General features: G+C 36.1%; 1 long non-coding RNA gene across 2 annotated transcripts in view; it reads left to right on the top strand.

Moving 5' to 3' along the window:
* LOC130259161 (uncharacterized) overlaps positions 1-22220 on the top strand; it is a 107337-nt gene that overhangs the window by 70777 nt on the left and 14340 nt on the right. The window contains exon 4 of one of the 2 annotated variants that reach the window (XR_008841587.1): positions 15317-15423. The exons of the other annotated variant lie outside the window; for it this stretch is intronic. This is a non-coding gene — a long non-coding RNA (uncharacterized LOC130259161). Of the gene's footprint in view, positions 1-15316; positions 15424-22220 lie in introns of those variants that run through there. 2 annotated transcript variants of the gene reach the window in all.

Below are 22220 nucleotides of genomic sequence, written 5' to 3' on the forward strand. Positions count from 1 at the left end.
GAATTTTTTCTAGTATACAGGACCTTAAATCCCTTTATATGGATTTAGCAGCCTCAGCAGCAGCTCCTCTGTGCTGAGTACTGGGTCCCAGATAGCTGTAGTCATGGCAAGAGTGCAGTACTTTAGGTACCAGGAGCTACCCTTTGTCTTGGGCTTTGTAATACCTGGATCTTTAACCCCTTTACTGGGCTATTAACCAAAACATAAACTTGTCTCATTTGGTCAGTATATCTAGCATTTCCTTTAGAGGAATGTTTTGGGTCCAGTAGTGAACCCACTAGGGATGGAAAAACTGAAACCTTGAGGGCAATGGAGCTCTAATAAATTTAATGACAAATTATTTTGGCAGTGAAATCATTTATTTTTGATACCACAGATAGGGAAGTCAGTCACCAGGACCATGTGATGGAAGCACACATGTATTTGAGACAATTGCTAGGGATCAGAAAGATGTTGTGCTTCCCTTAGAAGTGCAGAGATTTCTTCAGACATGGGTGCATGTTTCCTACCAGATTTCCATGGACTTCAGTGTGACCATGGCATGCAGACAAAATCTTTTGTTTATTTCAAAGGAAGAGAACTGCATCAAGTCTTTAGGTTACCTTGTCTTGTTAGTCTCTGATACCTTTGCAGAGAATGATCTGGGAGGAGATATTTTGTGGTAAATCATTACTCTGCAATATTCTTCTATTCCAATAGATTCAGGGGTACCATAGTTTCTCTTGTTTCTGTGAGATTTATGAAATAGAATAGTGGAGTGAAGAAGATAATGAAACTGCTCACAAAAGGTGAGACTCCTTCTATCCCACACAAACAGGCCCAGAGCAAACTTGTGCTGTGAAACATTATTCAGTCAATGCTTTTCTAGCTTCATTATGCTGAGAACCGGCTGATTATCCTGTGCCATCTCTCCTTCCTGCTTTCAGCTGCTAAATTGCATTAGTCATACTTTCCTAGTGCTTATTTTCCACATAAGTAATTACTCTAGTAACAGGGGACTTCACTGGATGGGAAATATCCATGTGTCTTTGGTGCTCACTGTGCTGCTTATCCTTTCTCTAGGTGATTTAGAAAAATTGATATCCATGACACAAATTAAATTATTATTCCATTTTACCTTTCAATAACACGTTAATTTCAAATTAACTGCCATATAGCACTCTCTCCATCTTTCTTTGATCTCTCCATAAAAACTTAAATATTGTAAGTGGGGAGGATGGCAGAAACAGAAGCTTTCTCTTACTAATGTCATAAGTGCAAGGAAACCAAGATTAGTGAGAGTGTTTCAGAGAATTCTAATCTAAATTTATACTTTTGTAATAAAGTATCACTTTTTGGAACAGAGATCAAGAAATTAAATGTTCACCCCCCTGTTCTGTAGCAAGGGCTCCCTCACACAGTATTGAACTTGACAGAATGTTTGTTTCATACCCTTATAACTATTCTTTCTGTCAATATTCAATTTAATTCTGATTATGCAATATCTCCATTGCAGGAAGAAAGGAACCCTTTTTAGCATGTGTTATTCCATAGCTCAAAAAATACTTTATGGAAGAAATTTTTAAGTATTGCCAGTGAAGAAAATATGCCCATTAATTTTAATCCTCACAACATTAAAATGGAAATAACTTCTGAGAATGCACAATCAGATGGGCCAACTATGTATATTCTTCCCCACCAGAGGTTTAAAAATATTCTATGATGTAACATTTTGTGAATTCTTGTTTCCTTGTTTAGCTGAAGTCCCTCTTAAAATATCAGCTCCTTATCTTAGATATGTGACTAGGAAGTAAATATGAAAGCCAAAAATCCTAAATGAATAAAGGAAGGAAAATTTACACACCTTATTGAACAATCATGCAATTTTTTTATTTGTTGTCTCAAAATCTCTTCTTTAAAATACCTGAAAGTAACAGTTCTTTTGCTTTTACATTCACAGTATTCATTCTTTGATAAGAAAATGTCCTTAATTATTTTTGAGAAGTGGACTGCTTATTTTTGTTTCTTAAAAAAGTTAGAAATTGCAAAACCAGCACACAAGATTATGAGAAGGGAACGGGGATGGGAGGCCAATGAAAGGGGAAAGAAAAATGAAACATTGATGTAATAGCCAAATGTTTTTCCCTGTCTTGTTGAGGCTTGAAACATCAAGTTTTTCTTGCCAACCTTGAAAGATACTATTAGTCAAACTCCTCTGAAACATTTGAAAATATATTTTTTCAAAGAATTTTGAGCTAAAGCTCAAAACCAGGTTATATTTTCTGATTCAAATACTTAATTGTTTAATCAAATTTTAGAATGAACTCACTGAGAGATGTGAATGTGATACTGATAAGTCTGCCATGAAAAATCCATTCAAAATTTAAGAAGACTGAAAGTGAACCCTTTTCATTTGGGGCAGACTATTAGTGTCCTGATTTCAGATGCTAATAGCCTGAACTGATGCTGAAAGCCTGTGCTAATTATTACTTTACGAACACTTAGTTACCTGACTGCACATTTAAAATTTATGTTGAAATACATAAAGAAATAATATTTTTTCAAGCATATCTTATTACCAAGCAGGAGAAATAGAATAAAGGTATTGTATGTGTTTTTTGAAAAACAGACTTATGAATACAGAGGTACTAGATTTTCTGATATTGTACCTGATATTTGATGTAGCAGTTGAGCAATGCCAATTTCCTGTAGGCAGTTTATTCTGATACAATAATTATTACTAGTCATGGCTCTAAATTTAGGTCAGGAAGGCAATTTTAAAACAGTAGAATTATTTATCTTGAATGAATGATACCACTAAAAACATTTAGAATTTCAGCCAAATGCAACTGAAGGAATAGGATGTTTTTGTCTTCCTGTTTTTCCTATGGTTATGAAAATACAGAGTGTTGAGTGAGGCAACAGGTGTCTAATGCAGAGTCCAACATCTTTTTCTGTGTTTTGCTTTGCTTTCAGGAATCAGTTGCAAGAGTGATCTAATAAGTAGGCTACAGAGTCAGACTGCTCCTGCCTAATCCCCCTCTTACTCAGTTATCTTTTCATTGCTGTCTGCAGAGATACAGATACATGGCTTCAGCTGAACGGGTGGATCACATCTCTCCCGACTCCTGCATGGCTTTGTGTGTAGAATGAACAGAGAATCAAGTCCCTCCAGGCTAACAAGTGATGTGAATCCAGACCTCCTAGGCAACTGTTTTCATTATTAAATTATTATAAAACAGTAGTAAAATTATTACAAATCCTGTATCGATTTTATAATCAGTAAAATTCTTTGCACAAGTGTTGGCTTTCATCTTAACATGGAGAGAAGGGTGACCTTTCCATGGTAAGGAACTACCTAGTTTGTAAATTCAGTTGAGTAGATACTCAATTGTTTGGATCAGCAAAGAACATATCCTCTTCAGGTATGTGCAATAACAGGATACTTGGGTTTTGGAATAAGTGCTTCTTGGGACCTTGGCCAAGGATTTTTGGAGTGCCCTGGGACTGAGATGCCTGAATCCCATTGAAATTGTACTGTATGGGCTACTGTGAAGTACTGGATTGTACCTTTAAACACTTAGGGTGTGGAAAACTTCATATGTTTGAGAAGACAAAGATTGTGTCTTTGCTTCAGGAATAACTTGAAGCCTGGAGAGTTTCAAGAACCTCTCAGAGGCTTTTCATTCCTCTTTCATGGAAAAACCTGGATTCAGGCCAGCTATGCATGCCCTGTGTACCTATAGAAAGTGGGCATGTTTCAAAGCAGGCTGCTGTCAGTCATGTCTTCTTCATGTTTCCTGGATGATATTGTCCCTAAAGCACATAAAACAGAGGAAGAGAGTCATACTAGGGACAACATCTCAATATATTTAAAGTTTTATTTTTGGGTTAGTTTTGGGGTTTTTGTTTTTAGGGTTTCTGTTTGTTTGTTCTGTTTTTCTGTTGCTGTTTTGTCTGAAGTTTGAAGTTCTGACTATAATCCAGCTTTCTCCCACATTGAGCAGGCAATCGAGAGGTAAGCAGTGTGCTAAGGCAACTGCTATTTCACTACAGTGTGAATATAGAAAAGAGACTATCTATAAGTCATTATTTCCTAGGACATATTATTTGGTCTGACACTCTCCAGCTAAAGGGGAAATGAGGCAGAATTGCAATACCCAAGCCCAAAGTTATGATCTTGGGAACCCTTACCTTATTCTTCAATTCCATACTCCTGACTTCTGCACTTCTTTCTGTTTAGTTTTTTTTTCTTTTTGAAGCATCCTAGAAGCCTCACCATCATGACTTTTCCCTTTTTGTATGTAATATACTGAGATAGAGGGAAATTTGGAGCAGATAAAAAAATATCAAGTCCAGGAAAGTTTATCATGCAGTTGCATGATAAGAAACAGAAAAGTGTTTGTTTTCTGTATAGTAACTATATGGGATTTTGTTATGCCTACTGTAAAACCACAATGATTTATGAGAAGAAGGATTTTTAACTACACAACAAGAAGCTAAATGTTTCCCTGTGTGGGATAACACAACACTTTCTCAGCTGGCTGAGTCTGCAGGGCCATCTACATTTATCACTCTCATAAAGTCCCCTGAATAAGTAAAAGCTGCTCTCACCCGCTCTTGCCTGTGGCTTTTAAACAGGAAGGAAGTATCATTTTCTTCTGCCTAGCACAAAGAGAGCTCTTAGCATCTAATTACAGTTTCTGTGAGCAAATGGAACCAGAAAAGCATTTCCCTGTAGCTAAAATGCCCGAGCAGAGCTCGCACTCTCTCAGTTTTCCCAGACTAAGGTTGAAAATCTGCTCTCTAAATTATTCCATTACTTTACAGAGGAAGTATTAATTACATTACTGCAAATGTAGATTGGGGTGGGATGTAATTACAGGGTTGGCTTTGTGTCTGTTGTCCAACAGAATTAGGCAGGAAGTGTTTGCAATGCCAGCAGTTTCAGGTGTTTTGCAACCTATTATATTTGCTGGTTCTCACCAGGTCTCACAGATGGATCAGGTGACTTTCTGCTGCCCGATTGTCTGGAAAATCCACAAAGCTGCTATTACTACAGGTTCATGGCTTTTACAAGGCTGATGGGTTCAGATTTTTAGAGGAGGAAAAGAAAAAAATAAAAATCCATTCTTCTCCATTCAGCCCTTGCCAAATTTTGTTTTCTTCCTTTAATCAAAGACTTATTTTTTCTGTTGGTTTTCAAGTTTCCTAGTTCTAATCCTCTATTTTTCATCCATTTCTTCTGCTCCTCTGAGAATAACTTTCTTGTTATGGGGGGAAAATGGCTGTGTGTGCACAGGAAAAAGACATTGGGCTCTGCAGCAGAAAAACAGTGGGCACTGGGCTGCATCATACTGGGACATGCACTTAACTTCCATTCTAGCACAGCATAGACTTATTTTCTGGGGTTATTTTTTGTGCCTTTCAGGAGAACAGCTCTATTTTTTTGGGCTTGGTGGATGGTAGGAAGAAAATCAAATTCCTGTTCTCTTCAGCTGCTTGTACTGTCACCAGGCATAATTTCAGCCTGAGCTGAATGAACATGTCCCAGAAAAAATGCCTGATCATGGCTCAGGAGGGATGGAGACCATTGTCTGCAGACACCTTTGATAAAGATTCCTCATGTAGAGAGGAAAGGGTTGGTTTGTATGGAGACAGGCTGTTCTCTCCCAGCTGAGCTGGGTGCAAATGGATGGTCTGGGGCTTAGCTGATTTATTTGTACAGACATGATCAATGGGCTTGGATATATTTAACTTGAGCCCTGAGCAAGTGGCTGTCCGTGTTTAAACATGCTTTCATCAAGAATTTGGGATGACTGTTCATCAGGGAAATAGAATTTTAAGAGGCAATTCTCTGCTATTTGACCTGTATTTTCTTCTTCATAAAATCTGTTTGTACTGACTACTGTGCATGAACAACATGTTCTGGTCTGTAGAAGTTTAAATGAAACAATCTTATCCACTGAAAGCAGATAGAGGGGGAAAAGACAGTAAAATCTCTTCTTTTGGATCAAACTGTGTGCCTGAAGATACCACCGTTGCCCTCATCCATGTGTTTCTGCTGTTCTGTCCAATGAGCCACTTCCACTGAGCATGTAATTTTGTCTGACCACAAACAGTCAAACTGAGTTTGCCTGCCTGTTGCAGAAAAGTAGGATGGGGGGAAAATGGCAAGAAACAGCAGGCTGGGACTTGTAACCTGGCCAACCAACACAGTTATAGATGAAAAAGGAAATAGCAATCACAGTAAAGACACTACAGCTGTATGTTTTTCTGGCACTATTACTTGTTCTTTTATTTAGGGGTACAAGTCCTAAAAAGAAATATTCTGGTATTGTGGTTTTATCCAGTTCTGTAAAACCTTAAGGTCAAGATCAAGACTCATAAAACATTAATTATCTTGATTCTTAGTGCAAACATAAGAACGCTGTGGAATGCTCCGGATCCATCCATTTCTCTATGGCATTTATCTTTAATAATATAAACATTCAGAATATACCAACATCAATTTGTCATGGCAAAGTCTCTGCATACAGTTTTAAGTTTTATATATTAGCAAAGATGGAAGACATGTATTAAGTTTCTTTTAGCCCTTAAACTTATATAAATATGAAAGGTAGATGCCAACACAACATGTGCCTTCAAAATTCCTAAAATAGATAGGATAGCTATTACGTATCCACAGCCCCCATGAATGCCAGCATTTAAGATGTATATTCATGCATATACTGTGGCTGGTGTAGTGAAGTGTGGAAAATATTTATATTCATTCTTCAAGAAATGACCTTAATATTTCATTTTGGACTCCACCTCTCCTGAATTACAGTTGCCTCACTTGTGCAGTATTTTCCATATCTTGGAAAGACCCTAATAAATTCTAATACTAAGTGTGGAAATAATTAATAGTTTATGATGTCACAGATTTGCAAACTTTTTTCATACTTGTGGTTGCAAGAAGCACATATTTCCTTTCTGTTCCCTCATGCTTAGCTGTGCTTTAAATTTCTTTCAGTGACAATTAGGGCCTTTTTAGAAAGATACAGCATTTGTTTCAGATGTGCTTGGAACTAACTGGAAAACTTGTCTGAAAAAGGAATATATTCATGAGATTATCAGTGATAAGAAGCACAAATAGTTTGACTTTAAGGACTAATATATACATTGTATTTTAAGGAATTATTCTAAAGATGACTTTTCTAGTTTGCCTAGCAAGGCTCACGTTTGTTGTGAACTAGTAGAACCAAGAGCAGATCATCATGCTAAGGTTTTACAGACATTATTAAACACGCTTTAATTTCTAAACAACTTTGCATATTCCTGGAAAAAGTTAAAAAACATCCAAGAATGACTACAATGTGAGGATTTCACCCCAAGAGTGAGGATTCTAGGGGGAGGATTGCACCCAAATTTAAGACTGAACAATGTTGAACTTCACTTGGAACGACATTCAGAGGAATGAAGCAGTTTTAGATAGTTTTGGTTCAAGTGCAGGTTGGATCTGAACAACTAGCAGCGATTCCAATGTGTGTACACAGGAGTGCAAGTGAAAACTGACTAAGAGAGTTTATGGCAGAATGGGAAAAAGATAAGGAACAAGTGTCACGGGATAAAGGAATTCACCAAAAGAATAAAGACTGTATTCTTAGTTGGTCAATATATGTGGTGCTAACTGAAAAAAAAATGGGCAACTTTCTGTTCATATCCAGTCAGATTCTCATCTTTTTTTCACGTTTACTAAAAGACAACTGCGGCTGAGAAGGCTTCAGCACACAGTGCATTACCTCTATAGCATTCCAGAAAGTGGATATTTAGCAAAAGAACTTGCTGGCTGCTTTGCACACTTCTTTTGCACACGAATTAGTCTTTCAAGTTCTTAAAAACTTCCTAAAATTTAAACAGATGTGAGCTTGATAAACAGTTTCAGGAATATCAGAAGTCATATACATGTATACTAAACTTTAAATCTTCTATTTGTTTCCTCTTTGATACATTATCCTGAATGTCTCCATATAGATTTTTATTTGCCTTTCTCTTCTACTCATCCTCTTCCCTTTCTCTCCTCAGTTTTCTGTCCAGTTCCTTGTATTTCTTTCTCTCTTTCTTTGGGGGGGTGGGAGGGGATTGTTTGTTTGTGTTTTTTTGTTTGTGTTTTTTGTTTGCTTTTTTTTTCTCCCCAAAGAAGATGAAGTACCAGCTTTTTAGATAGGGGTCAGTTAAGACAGAGGTAGGGGCCATTCTGTAATTGTCCACATGGTTCAATAATGGAATTATTGGAACTGGATTAAAAAATTAAATAAATAAAGAGAAACATTAGGAAAACGTGAAAGGATACATGTAACATGCAGGCTACTAAACAAAGACCATCTTGTGCAGAGTGTAAGAAAACATAATGACTACAACCTGCCCTAGGGTTTGAAAACAATTTACTGAGAAGTCTTTTACAGTGGCTAGCTTTGGAGCCATTTCTAATTAGGTAGCTGGTAATTCAAAATGTGTTTAAGTATGTTCAATAAATTTCCTTCAGAGTTTCAGTGTTATAAATCTGTCATGATGATTTTTTGGATCTTCAGGAATTAACAGATCATAATCTCAGAGCTATAACACAATCATATTTCATGACAGCATGTTTCAAAATGAATATATTTCCATAAAAAAAGTCCTAAGCTAAACTGGACCTGAGAGATGTGAACAGAGTAAAATATTCTGGGAGTGATTCACCCCTTGCAATTAGAATACTATCTTTGTGTTTTGATAGCAAAATACAAAAATGCCAGAAAACATCCATTTTAAATATTCTTTTTGATTTTACATGCGGAAAGTGGAATCCTCTCAAAATATCTAACTCTATTCCTGCTTTTCATTTCTAGACTTCAGTCTGATGCAGTGGAAAATACCTACAAAATTATTTGGTCTGTTTCCATCTCAATGCAAATCTAGGAAAAATGCACCCCAAATGTTATTCCTGCCTGTCTCTGGACCCTTTATAATTGCCCTTGTCACACATCACAAGCAGAATTTCAATAACTGAATCAGAGTGATAATGGGAAAAAAAATACTGACAGAAAAAAGTTTTACTGGAACTCTCTAATTGAGATAATTGTTTTGAAGCATTTGGGGAAGGATGTATCTATAACAAACTTAAAATTTTTGATGGTAGAGATAAAATTATAAATGAATTGTCTTTGGAAACCCTTTAAAATATAATTGAAGATGGGAATAATAGACTGTACAAGTTGAAACATTTTATTTATGATAGCTGAGCTTGAAAGTTCACAACTTTTATTACAGATTGCTTTGTAAGTTTCAGTCCATTTCTCCTTATCACTGCCTGAATGTTAACATAGTCATTTGCCAAAGCATGGCTATAATAACATGATAGAAAATGATGTCAACAAGATAAAATTATTAAACAGATGACAATAATTTGGGGCTATAAACTCATAGATGAGAGTAAAGGTTAACCAATGTGCTGTTGAAAAGGTTAATGCCTCCCTTTTAACATATGGCCAAAAGAGTATTAATTTTAAAGGCATTGTTCTTATTATTGTCACATTATCCTACTTATACCTTGTAATAAAATATCTGTACATCTTTAAATATTGTTCTTCTCAGATCTACTAAATTCCCATGAGGAGCAATTTATGGATCAAAGGTTTCACACTTTCAAGGTCAGCGTTTCTACACATCTGTGTGTAGGAGATGTCTTGATAAATATGTATGAGAGACTATCTGACACCAGTAGCAGTGATATTATGGGGCTGAAGTAGGTGAGCCAGGCTTTTCCCTTCAGCTTTGTGTTGAAGGGTAAGATGAAGTGCTGGCACAAATGAATGCAATTTTACCTGGTGTGGCCTCTTATGTGAGTTGTTAGTTTTGCTCTATGTGTTCATTGGCCAGTATGGTTCTCTCCCTTAATGCAAACTCTCATGTTCTTTCCTTTACGCTCCCAACCACTTTTAAAGGCCAAAACCTTACAAGTCTTTAATTCATAGCCCAGCAGGAGTTTTGATTTATGATAAAATAAATCTATGTGCTCTCATCAGGAGGGTAGAAACTTATGATAAAATGATTCTTCCAGCTCCACTGTCACAGAGCCAAATACAGTATTTTTCAAATTTTAAATTGCATGTAGTACTTGTTAAAATTGACCCTCTCATTTTTCAAATGTTACCTAACTGTTATTTCAGTTGTCTTTGGTAATAATTATCAACCAAGACTATTTAATATTCTCAACTTTAGGAATATTTCTTCACTTGAACTGACTGATTTTTTAAAATGCTGTAGAGTATACCTTTTACAAAGAAATGAATAGAAATTCTGTTCCCTTATTAGTGAAAAAACTTAAAACTTTCAGATATGAATTGCAAAAAATGGTAAATTTACATTTTTACTTCCATTTTTCATTGGTGAGTAGCATCTAGTTAGTTTGACACAGACAAACATGAAGAAGCCAATATGAACCTCATGCCTCTTCCAGAAAAGGGATTGGCAGCATTTTCTCTGTGCTCCAAATCCATGGATGGTGAGGTTGGCTAGGTAAGTCAACTAAATATCCAATTTATCACTGAGATTCCTAGTTTAGACCTTCAAAAAGTACTAATAATATCACAAAGTCTCCCATTCTCAGGATATAGAGAGAGCTGTGACTTTGTAATGCAGTCATTCTCTGTCATCAGGGGTTTTCCATAATCAGTCCCCAAGCGCATTCAAATTGCTCCTCTGAAATTGTGCATGGTAAGAGTGTAATGCTGTAGGGGAGTTATCAAGTTATTAATGAAAATGCCAGGCTTGAATTTTAAATTATTTTCCCATCCTTTTTGTGTGTGCATATGTGAATGAGAGATCATGAGAAATATTGTTATAGTATTGGAGCAAGTGGATTTAGGTGCCTATAGCAGACTATAAAGAGTTTGCACAGCAAGATATGCCAAAGAAGTCAACTGCCAGTGTTTTGGCATTTTCTCAGAAAAAAAAGTAAAAATAGCTTAGCATGGTGAAACTGAAATACATTGGCCTTGTGAAATGTGCAGCTGGAGAAATTGTACCAGGTCTGTGTAACAGACAGCAGCAGACAACCAGACAAATTCAGTTTTCTACACACTTCTGTTGGACCTTTTTGTTATTAATCACTGAGGCCAATAAAAGCAGTATTTAACCAGTTATTGGACAATACTGTATTTTGTGTTATGCTAGAGGTATTTGATGTTTACATCTCTTTGGGTCAGTGTATCTTGTTAAATTCTTTTTGGTAAGATACACATAAATTTAGATTGGATATATTGCACAAATCTAACTTCTCTTTACTGTTTTTAAGGATAGACTGGCTGCTTCAGACAGGTATTTATCCAGAGCCTTATAGGTGCCTATCTGAATGCAGTAAGAGCCTCTCTCTTGGAGGACTCCTCTTTTGAAAGCCCCTGTTTTTAGCAGGGATCAGGGTGCACACAGCTAACTTCAACCAGGGGCGAAGTTTTCATGACCAAAACAGAGGGGAGGTGCCCTACCCTTCCTTAGGTGTAGACATAGACCCAGCCTTTCACAAAATCCCAAATATAATGAGTTGGTCACAACTGCTGAGTATTGGAAAGCTCTTTTACAGTCTTGAACATTGCTATTTGGAATCACCCCAGAGAAGGAGAGTGAACCATGAACACCACAAACAATTGGGTGTAAATTCAGCAGCCTGTACAGCCCCACTCATCTCTCTGTGAAGAAGTGGTCCCAATATATTAAAGAGAAAGATATAGTAGAGTTGGGAGGCACTCACTTCTTGACACATTGTTAGCATGAAATGAAAAATCTAGGTGCACAGGAGGGAAAGCTTCAGGGAATGACTTACAGCCCCATGCCAGTCTCTTGTAAGTTTGTCTTGTTGCATGGGCTGCCATGAAGATAAAGGCTCAGCATGGGCCAGACTATTGGGTCATCCCTTGTTTTGAGAAACTTCTTCAGAAAGATATCAGTCACAGCTTCATACATCAAGGATATAAATGATGGTTCCATCTGGAAAATCAAAGCCAATATACCCTTTCAGTAAGAGATCATAGAGTGAAATATAAGGAACCCCTAATTTTTTTTAGCTTTTTTCCCCGGAGTGTTAAGGATTGAATTTAATGATCCATATCTGAAGGACATGCTTGAGACTGACAAGGTCAAAACTAATTTTACATGTGGTACACAGATTTGAAATGACTCTCCTTAACTATTGAATGAATGAATGATCTATTCAACTTCCCTCAGCAGCAAGGCTGGACGAGTAGTAGGAGATTTTCCTGCTGTTGAGGTGTAATTGCAGAATCACACAGGTGGCATTCAGTCTTTCTCTAATTCTCTTCACATTGCCCCAAAATTGAATGTTTTCTTTCTTCATAATTCTTCTCGGAAACAAAGCAAAACAAAGCCAAAGCAAAACTAAGCATTTTCTTTGTTTGTGGAGAATGTCTTACATTTTGTGCTGTTTTGCCTATGGTAAAATTTTTATGCAGAAAAAATAACCCAAAAACTCAACTTTACCAAGACAAACGTGTTTGTTGTAAGCTATTTATATGCATATGAACATGTGGTCCTTGCTGAGAATTTGTCCGTGTATGACTTTAAAGGGGCTCTAAATTTTTTTTTATTCTTAAATGCATGTTCAAAATATTGGTTTCATCCCATGCTTGTCCTTTGATGCACTAGAGCCACAGCAGAGATGTCAAGATTTTTAGGAAAAAACCCAAATCTCATTCTATTTCTTTTTTTTTCTACTTTCTACTTTCTACTTTAGCCGGTCTCAATATATTTGCAAATAGTGGACTTGATCTTAAAACTGTACATCAATTACTTGCATTCTCTTCTTTCTATAATGTGGGTAAGAAGTGTTTATGCCAAAAATTTGAGAGCTTTGAGTTTATTGAACAAAACCTTTAATTGTTCTGAGTACACTCAGTGCTTGAGTTAAGTATAAGATGACTAACTTATTTTTCTAAATCAATCATTTGTTGGGAAATAGAAGAAGAGAAAAATTCTCATTTCACCTGGAAATATATTGGCCTTTTTCCCTGAGGCAAGAGCGATTTTGTACAGACAGGAATTTTTCTCAATTAAAGCATCTTAGAAATGTACACAGATCATGATAGTTACATATTGTTCATTTAATCCCTTTCAGTTCTTTGAATAACTACTGTATAAATTCTGTGTGCATAATCTGTCTATACACATGCATAGGTTTTTTTGCTCTTGAATTCATTCTGTCCTCAGTTTCCGTTCTGTTCATGGTTTACCTTCAAATCTTTGAATAGGTTTTCAGAAGTGTAGGTCATAAATAAGTTGTCCCTGACATATACTCTGCCATGCCTGGAAGAAAATGTTGTTCCTAGAAAATTGATGAACTGGCAGGTTTGCACAATGTCTTGGAGATGTATGCTTAGATCCTAGAAGGTTTATATCAGTGTTAATTCCATTTAGTAGCTGAGCTAATAACCAAATCTCTCAACAGCACTAATTAATGTAGGCTTGGTATCAAGTTGATGCACTAAGTTTCCTTCCAGTAACAAAATTAGATAAATGGGTGCTAATTTGCAGACTTTCAAGCCACATTCCATTGTTATTAGTCAAAGCCTACTAAATTGAAATCTAGATAAATCTATATCTTATAACAATAAGGCAGAGATGCTACTAAAAAATCATTTTACATTTTTAGAGCTGGCTACCTCTACAATTTTGGACAAGTCAACCTGTAATCTGGAACCCTGTAGTAAAACTCTGAATTCAGTATGGGCCACAGAAGAACTGGGTAGACAGTGAAAATGAAATGAGATGGTGATACTTTTATAATTCTATTCTTAAGGAAAAAAAAAAAAAAAAAAAAAAAAAATAGCAAGACCAGAATAAAGTCTAAAGATCTGGGGTGCGCTTTTTTCCCCTAACTGATCCAAAGAGCAAATTTAGGGAGTTACTGTAGAGAGCTGCAGCCAATGAATATTTCTTAGAGAGATCTGACAGTAATTTACAAAGCACAACTGGGTGGGGGGGTAGGGGGAAAACAACCAAATTAATTCCAAGTTTCTTTCTGCTTTCTCATTTATAGAGATAATTAAGGACCTCTTTACCATTCAGATCAGACCAAAGGCTGTTCAAACTTTGACTGACTGTTTAGGGCTCATGGGAGGTTGTTTTGCCCTTCTGGAGCAAAGCATGTGATGGCCACCCCTGAGACCAGGGATGCACACTGCAGCACAGGGTGTTACCACAAAAGATCCCTTCAGCTCTTTACAAGGAAAGGAGATGTTGCTCAGAAAACATTGCTTTTGGCCAAAACATTTTAAGTTAGGCTGGCCTATGAAGATATCTCCCTTAAGAAGGAACACTTATCTTCCTATTTGAGGCAATTCAGACAGATTTTGTGTTGTGAGAGTAGTGCAATCAGGGCCTTAGCCTAGGGTATATAAATGTACTAACCACACATAACTGAAACGGATAGTTCTTCCTTCCTCTGTGTAATGAAACTTGAAGGTCTGCCAAAAAAAAAAGTAGAATTGCCAGAAATTCTGTCAATGTGAAGGCATCTTTCCGCCTGTAAATCAACTACACATTTAAATTACTTCCTTTCATAATCTATTAAAATGGTTTTGGCACAGTTGTTCTTTGTGCAATGTTTATTGCATAATTTCATTTCATTCTTGGTCAACAGTTTTTACTATTAAGTCTCAAATGATGTTGAAGTGAAATATGCATTTTATTCTGTGAGTTACAAAAATGATCTAAGTAAGTATAAATATGTTTTAAAGTGGAATAGAGAGTATTATCTTGAATATTTAATCCACTAGATTTGTCAGCCATTAGGACAAGACTATTTTAGTGCAAAATGAACTACTTTCTAGATTAACTGTTGATAGTAAGGGTGTGTAGGAAAGTCACTCATCATTATTTTAAACTATGTAAACCTGCAGTTCATCAGGAAATGGTGACTTTTAGTCCAAAACGGCTGAAACATCAATTCTGAATTCACAAAATGTTCTAGAAGCAATCATTAAGACTTCTGTTGCTAGGCTAAAGACAAGCCATATGAATAGAATGGAAGTTATAAAACATTGTAGGACTGTTAAATTCAGCATTTGGAAGGAAGAAGCTGTTTGCAAACCCCATAAAATGTTTTTGGCAAAGTATCTATTGCACATTACATGAGGATAAAGCCAGAAAAAACCCACAAAATCATTAGGAGTCCAGGTTACTTTTCTGTATATTTAAAAGGGCATTGTAAACAAGAATTGCCCCTTTTTCCACACCTTTACATTTAAGATGTAAAAGAAGGAAAAAATGGCTTGATACATTTTCATCAATGTTTATAATATAGTGCACACAACAATCCTGAAAAACAAGGAAATTCCCAAAATGGAAAAAAATGAAGATTGATGGGCTCTCTGACCCTGCAAAATTTTTGAATCCATCTGCATCAAACTTGAACAGGTAAGGAAATGAAAAGTTCAACTTACCCTTCTGAAAATGGAGAAACTAACCTATTGGCTGCTATTGCAATTCAATATTTGCCAGTTTTTGGGAGTTACCAATGGCCACTGCTTTTCAGCCTGCTGATACCCAGTCTTTACTGGTGCAAGGGCTGGCTCCTCCTCAGATGCAATACGTTTCTCCAAGTTCAACAGATAAGAAAAATTATTTATATGTTCAAGTTCCATCACTGGCCTGATTACAGCTATCTTGAACGTCGGTGGGGGAGTTGAAGTAAATTAACAGATCACTATTGAGGGATGTTACAAGGGTCCATTGTTTCCAGCAGCTCCAGCCTGTGCCTCCTGTGTCTCTCTCTGCTGAAGTCTACTTTGGACATGGGGGGCTCTGCTCAGGCTAAGGGTTTCAGCTGCTGGCTTCTCATTTGAAAATTCAATCAGTAGGGCAACTGAGTAATATCCCAGGGACACACAGAGACACGGACACACAGACTGCCATGCACAGGACTCACAGACACACATGTTCCCTCCTCCCCTTGGGCTGGCAGAGGCAGAAGGCCACTAGTGCAGCACCCAGCACTGCCTGCATTCAAAAGCATGTGCATATTCATAGACTCCCCCAGCACCAACATGGCCCTTCTGCCCATCTGGCACTCACTGTCTGGCCCAGCTTAGATGTTACTTTTCCTATCCACATCTATCTAAGCATCAGCAGTGTTTATACTTTCCATCTTAAAATAATTTTATATGTCTTTAACAAAGAAATGTAGCATATAGACAGAACACTGGTTTTGATTCTGTGCCAGTACGTTCTCATAGATACTACCTCAGAGTGGCTTTCATTTACAGAAGATCAAGATATGATTTCCTTTGCAAGTAACTATGGATATCAGGGAGAAGAAAAATCATGATTTGTAAGAGTACACAGTAGCAAACATGTCAGAATTAAAGTTTGGAGAATATTCTCTGGAGCATGGTGTGATTCTTGGGGATGGTCCTGTGCAGGGTGAGAAGCTGGAGTCAATGGATCTTGTAGGTCCTTCCAATTCAGCATATTCTGTGATTCTGTGAAGCAGGAAACCTTCCCCAGAGTGTCTCCCTGACATCAGACACATGGGAGCATGACACAACCTGCCCGTGAGGGCAAGGGACTGAGTGCAAATGTCTGCACAGGTACACCAGCTGGTTGTCCTGATCAAGGCTGTGGGGATGGCTTCTGCAGCTATTCACCTGTTCAGGTGAGAGAGAAGCAGCTGTGCAGGGAAGTTGCTCATTATCACAGCTTTAGCAACTGGAAGGGCTGTCAAGCACTGCAACAAGTGCCCAGGGAAGTGGTTGAGTCACCATCCCTCATGCTATTTAAAAGATATGTGCATGTGACACTTATGGATAATATTTAGGGGTGGTGTGCTTTTAAGTGCTGGGTTAACAATTGAACTCCATGATCTTAGAAGTCTATTCCAAAAGGAAATATTCTGTGAATCTATGTAGCCATTCCTGAGAAGACAAAATAAACAGACATTTTTAACACAGAAAAGAGAATTCTTTTTAATGACAATTTTCTGTTGAGGACTCCAAAGAAAAATTTCATACAAGATCTGTTATTTCTTTGATTAGAATAAATTTAAATCATTCTGTAGAGTATAAAATGGCAACAAATGACATAGTTATATTTTAGTCAGTCATGACCCATTGATGCCTGGTTTTCAAGCTCCGATATTTGGGGTCTAAGATTATTTTAGTTAAGGACATGCAGCAGTGCAAAAACTGATGTTAATGTTCTTACAGTCAAATAAAAAAGTATACTTAGGACTTATTAATTTCCAAATACAAAATTTCCCTTGGCTGCAAGATCAGCTTGTCCCTGCTGTGAGAAACTTCAAAAGCAAAAAATTGTACTTGTGGCTGGACTTACAATCCAAGTTGCCACTTTTGGCTCACATATGGGCATTTAGTATCCTTGGAGTCTCATTCTAAATTAACTAGCATTAAAAAAGAAATAAAACCAGATTATAAGGGGAAATATTAATGAGTTTCCTTTTGTAACTGGCTAGATTTCTCTCTGGGGTCTGGTATGATTAACACGTGCTGACTGAAAATGGGCCTAAGCTGCAAGAGTTTTGTAAAGTATTTTTGGAATTAAACCTGCTAATTTCAGGAGGGATAAATCCAAAGATATAGTTGAGCCCACTAGAGATATACAAATACCATAGTTCTTTCATACACAAATGGTTTCCAACCAGCTTCTTTGTTTGTTCTGGCCTGTGGAACTGTGCCTTGTATTGCACCATGACACCGTGGGTGCCATAAGAAATTCCAGGCTGAAAATTTGTAGGAGAGTATTTTTCCATACAGATCTGTTGTAAAGTTTAGTATGTGGAAGAACATTTATTTACTTACTAATTTATACGTGGGAAAATAGATCATATTAGAAACCTTACTGCAAGAGTTAGCTTTGTGCAGACATTTAACAGAATAAAATAATGAGGCATGAATGCCTAATCCAAGTCAGTTCAAAACTTGAATGACCCTTATGAACTGATTTCATAATTTTTTGGGCCCTACTTTTGTCTGTAGAATATTTATGCTGAATTATTTCAAATAACAAAAAAAAAAAAAAAAAAAAAAAAAAAAAAAGGATTAAAATTATAATATAATTGTGAAAAATCCAGAAAAATGATATAGTAATATTTGTTGATTTGCTGAAATTGTGGTTTTCAAGAGGTGCCTGAATCAAAGGCATAGGGCAGAGGTTACAATTTGTTCAACGACTTAAGTAACACAGAGTGATATTTTTAAATTCAATTCCTTGAAATCAAACACAATACATTAATCTATTACAATTCTTATTAGTTTACTGAAAAATAATGTGCACTTCTGAGGATTCCAAAAATATTTGCTTTTGAGGATATTTGATGCATTAATGCTTTATAAAAGGTGAGGCATCTGTCCCACAAATTAGCTCTGAGTGAAGACTGAAACTCTCAGTGTGTTCAGCAAGACATGAGTAATTAATGTAATGATCTAATACACTTTTATCTCACCTTGATAAAATTATAACAGAAAAAGCTTCTCTGCTGACATTAACAGATGTTACTTTAGATAGTTTTCTTAAAGGCAGATGGGAGGCAATCATCAAGGGGTAAAATTCCATCTACCACAAGCAAAGATTTACATTGCTAGTCAAAGGTTGAAAAAGGATATTGCTGAAAACAAGTTTCATTTAAAAGTCCCCATTATTCTCAGTTTGCTGCAAATTTTCTTCATGCTGGTTATCCTATGTCCTTAAATTAAAAAAATATTTTTTATATTATTCCTAGAGAGCTCTGGCCTAGAAATTCAGTGATTCAGTCTTTTATGTTTCTCTTTACAGTCATATGTCTGTCATAATTTTCATCCTGGAATCTAACCCAGCAAAAAGCACCTTGAAAACAGTTGATTAAGACATTTAAAATCTGAATTGATCCATAGTATGCAATTTTATCTACTTCTAATACTGCTGTCAGGAACAAAACAAACAAAAACTCAACCAATAAAATCTTTCTATTTAGCATTAATAGCAAGGATGGACTGTGCACAAAACTGCACACTTTGGAAAATAATAAATGAGTCTCCAATAACTCATTTGGCAGATTCTTTGACCAATGACTGGAACTAATGGGCTCAGTGTTGGAGTTACTCAGCAAGTGTTCCCTCCTATAGGTTTCAAGGTATAGCAAAGGAGCCTTGACCTTGCCTCAAAATTAATTGTAGGTACCGGGACAGAAATGTGTAAGTAAGCATATTTCTTACTCAAGGGAACTGGAAAGACACTGGTGTGAGGCCTGAAGACACTGCAGGCAATGGTCTTGTAATTGCCAAAGAAGGCCTTCAAAATTTCTTTTGATTATATATGTGAACATGGTACTTATGGAAAGTGTCAAGCTGAAATTCTTGGTTTGATATCCACAAAAAAGAGATTTTTAATTGAACAGGAAAGTACTTGCTTCAGCTTTATGTGTAAAAGTGGCTGTCTGTTGACAAAATTAGATATTCGGGAAAATTTTTTTCTATAACAGTTTAAACCCAGATGACACCTAGTCAGACAATATAACTCAAATATGGCTGTCTTGTAACAAGTATGACAGTAAAAGAAAGGCCTGATATTTTCAACAAACTCTAAACTAATTTTCACAATGGCAGGAAAAGTTTTAAAGCATGAACATTCTTTATTTGTTAAAAACTGGACAAAGGCAGTTTGTAGGAGTATTTGACAAGGAACAGAATTTTGTCAGCCATTCCTCTAGGATAGTGAGAAAGACTTAGCAGAGAGATTTTATGATTATTTGGTCTTTGGTTTAGACTGTGTAGTGTGGTGTTTTGCAGGTTTTTCTTTTAATTTATTATTTTTTTTTTTTCTGTTTGTTTTATTTGTTTGGGTTTTTTTTTTTGGGGGGGGAGGGGTTCCTTTTCTTTTTAAATATAATTTATCTTATATTTTTATACTTTTTGCTATTTTTAATGTGTCAAATCAACATTGATTTCTGTTTATTCCTGGCCACATCTTGAAGTCTTTCTAGAGGCTGGATAATTCCAGAAGTCAGTAATAGGATTTTTTTTTTTTTTAATGACTGGCAACCCAGGAATTATTAATAAAGCCTAAAGCATTGATAAACCTAATGTAAAAACCTACATCTGATCTGTGGAAAGATGTAGAAGTCTTTAGTCAATGGAGAAAAATATTTAAGGAAGTGATTGATCTCACCCTAAAATGCACAGCTGTTGATGACTAATACAATAAAATACACTTTTTTCCCCATTTTTTATATATAGAACATAGTAAGAAGAGTTCAGAAAACAGAATGAAGAGACCTGTTTGAAGAATCCAAGCCTTCATATCTCATACCTTAGTTTATAAACATACATCATAGGTATGGGTAAATAAAAGCTGTTGGATAGATTATAACACAGTTAAAATATATTAGTGTGGTACTGATGTTTTCATATAAACTATATTATAAATAATTTAAAACATTAAAAGAAAATGTGAAAAATGAAGACAAATTGAAATTACCTAAGGACAGGATTAAATTGCCTAAATATATGTGTCTGGTGCCATTTGAGATGTTTTGGGGCAAAAATTAGGTACAGATTTTGTGTTTCTTGATAATTCAATCAAATGGATTTCACTCTGAATGCTTATGTTCACACAATGGGACTCTGCTCTAGAGATGAGGTTCAGCTTGCAAATTGAGACATCTACATTTCATTATGCCTCAGCTCTCATTTTACCTAATGGAGATAATGGTCAATAGGACATGATATAAAATAGTCAATGGAGTCTGAACAACAGTACATCTTCATAAATTTGGAACTTAGATTCAGAAAGCTAAATAGCTCTCTAGATTTAGTTGAATTTACTCATTAGGTCTACTGCACATGGATATCCTGACTGAGAAATTTGTTTTTTCCTGCCTCGTTTGAATGCCTTGGATAATGTGGATTGTCTCAAATCTCTTTAAACACCCACAGCCCAAAACCTGAATCAAACTTCTTAGTTTAGATTACTTAATCTCTGAACTGAATCCCATTGAAAAGTACTATGGATACTCAAATGATCAAAGATAAACAATTTTTTATTGTAATTAAGCAACAACAACAAACAACAACAACAGAATGAATGCAATTGAGAAGATATTTTAAATAGAAGAAATCTACTGCTCTTTTCACCACCATGTGTTGTTTTCAAATGTTTCTAACTCTGCTTGTTTTGGCTGGGGTAAATTTAACATTCCTCACTGTAGCTGCTCTGGGGCTGTGTTTTAGATTTGCACTGAACAAGGGCTGATAAAGTAGAGATGTTTTTTTAATTGCTGAGCAGAGCTTACACAGATCCAAGGCTTTTCCTATTGCTATGTTGGTGAAGAAATTTGGGGTGCCTGGGACATTGGGAGGAGACACAGGACAAGTGATCCAAATTGACCAAAGGGATCACAGGTACATTAAAAACGTCATTCTTCTCACAAGCTAAAATTAATGTCACTGCCTCATATGACCTTTTCTTTTTAAACTTGTCCTATCATACGTGTGTTGCATGTTTGAAAGAGGAACATAAGGTACAGAAGTAATAAAGCTGTTATGTTCAAAAGAAAATTACTGTATTGGATATCACTTACTCCTGAGAAAATAATCATGTTCCTTTAGGACAATGGACATTAAAAAAGTCCAAGTCCTTTATTCATAATGTAATTTTTTTTTTCCTAAAATGTTTGTCTTCCTCTCAAGGTACTTAGAAATTTTCTTAATCACAAAGGCTGTCTCAAAAAGTGTTGAGCTCTCATTAAGATTCCATTTTTGGATTGCTGAAGAAAAAAATGAGAGTCTGCATACTGAAGGCAGTTTTTTTAATTTCTTCAGCTTGACTGATCTGTCACTCATCCTGAGCATCTTGATTTCAATGTAAGACATAAAAAAAGTGTACAGTATAGGAATGAGTGTTCATATTTGTAACAAATTGAAAGCTTAAAATGTAAATATAGCACATGCAGCTAAAATTAACAGAGGCTTTCAAATGACTTGGAAAGAAGAGCTACACTGGCTAGTAAGTAGGCAGACACATGTAGCAATTCAAATATATCTAGTTTAAAGTAATAAGACACAATCCTTAGTGTTTGCACAGTTACAAAACTCTTATAACACACATAATTATACCTTTTAAATTTAAAGGGACTTGAATCTGAAGGTTGTTTCTTACTGGTTTTGGGTCACTGTAGTTGTGCTGCCTGCATGGAATTGGTCCTAAATGCATAGAGG

This window comes from Oenanthe melanoleuca, chromosome 1 (genome assembly GCF_029582105.1).
Source record: "Oenanthe melanoleuca isolate GR-GAL-2019-014 chromosome 1, OMel1.0, whole genome shotgun sequence".
Lineage (NCBI taxonomy): Eukaryota > Metazoa > Chordata > Aves > Passeriformes > Muscicapidae > Oenanthe > Oenanthe melanoleuca.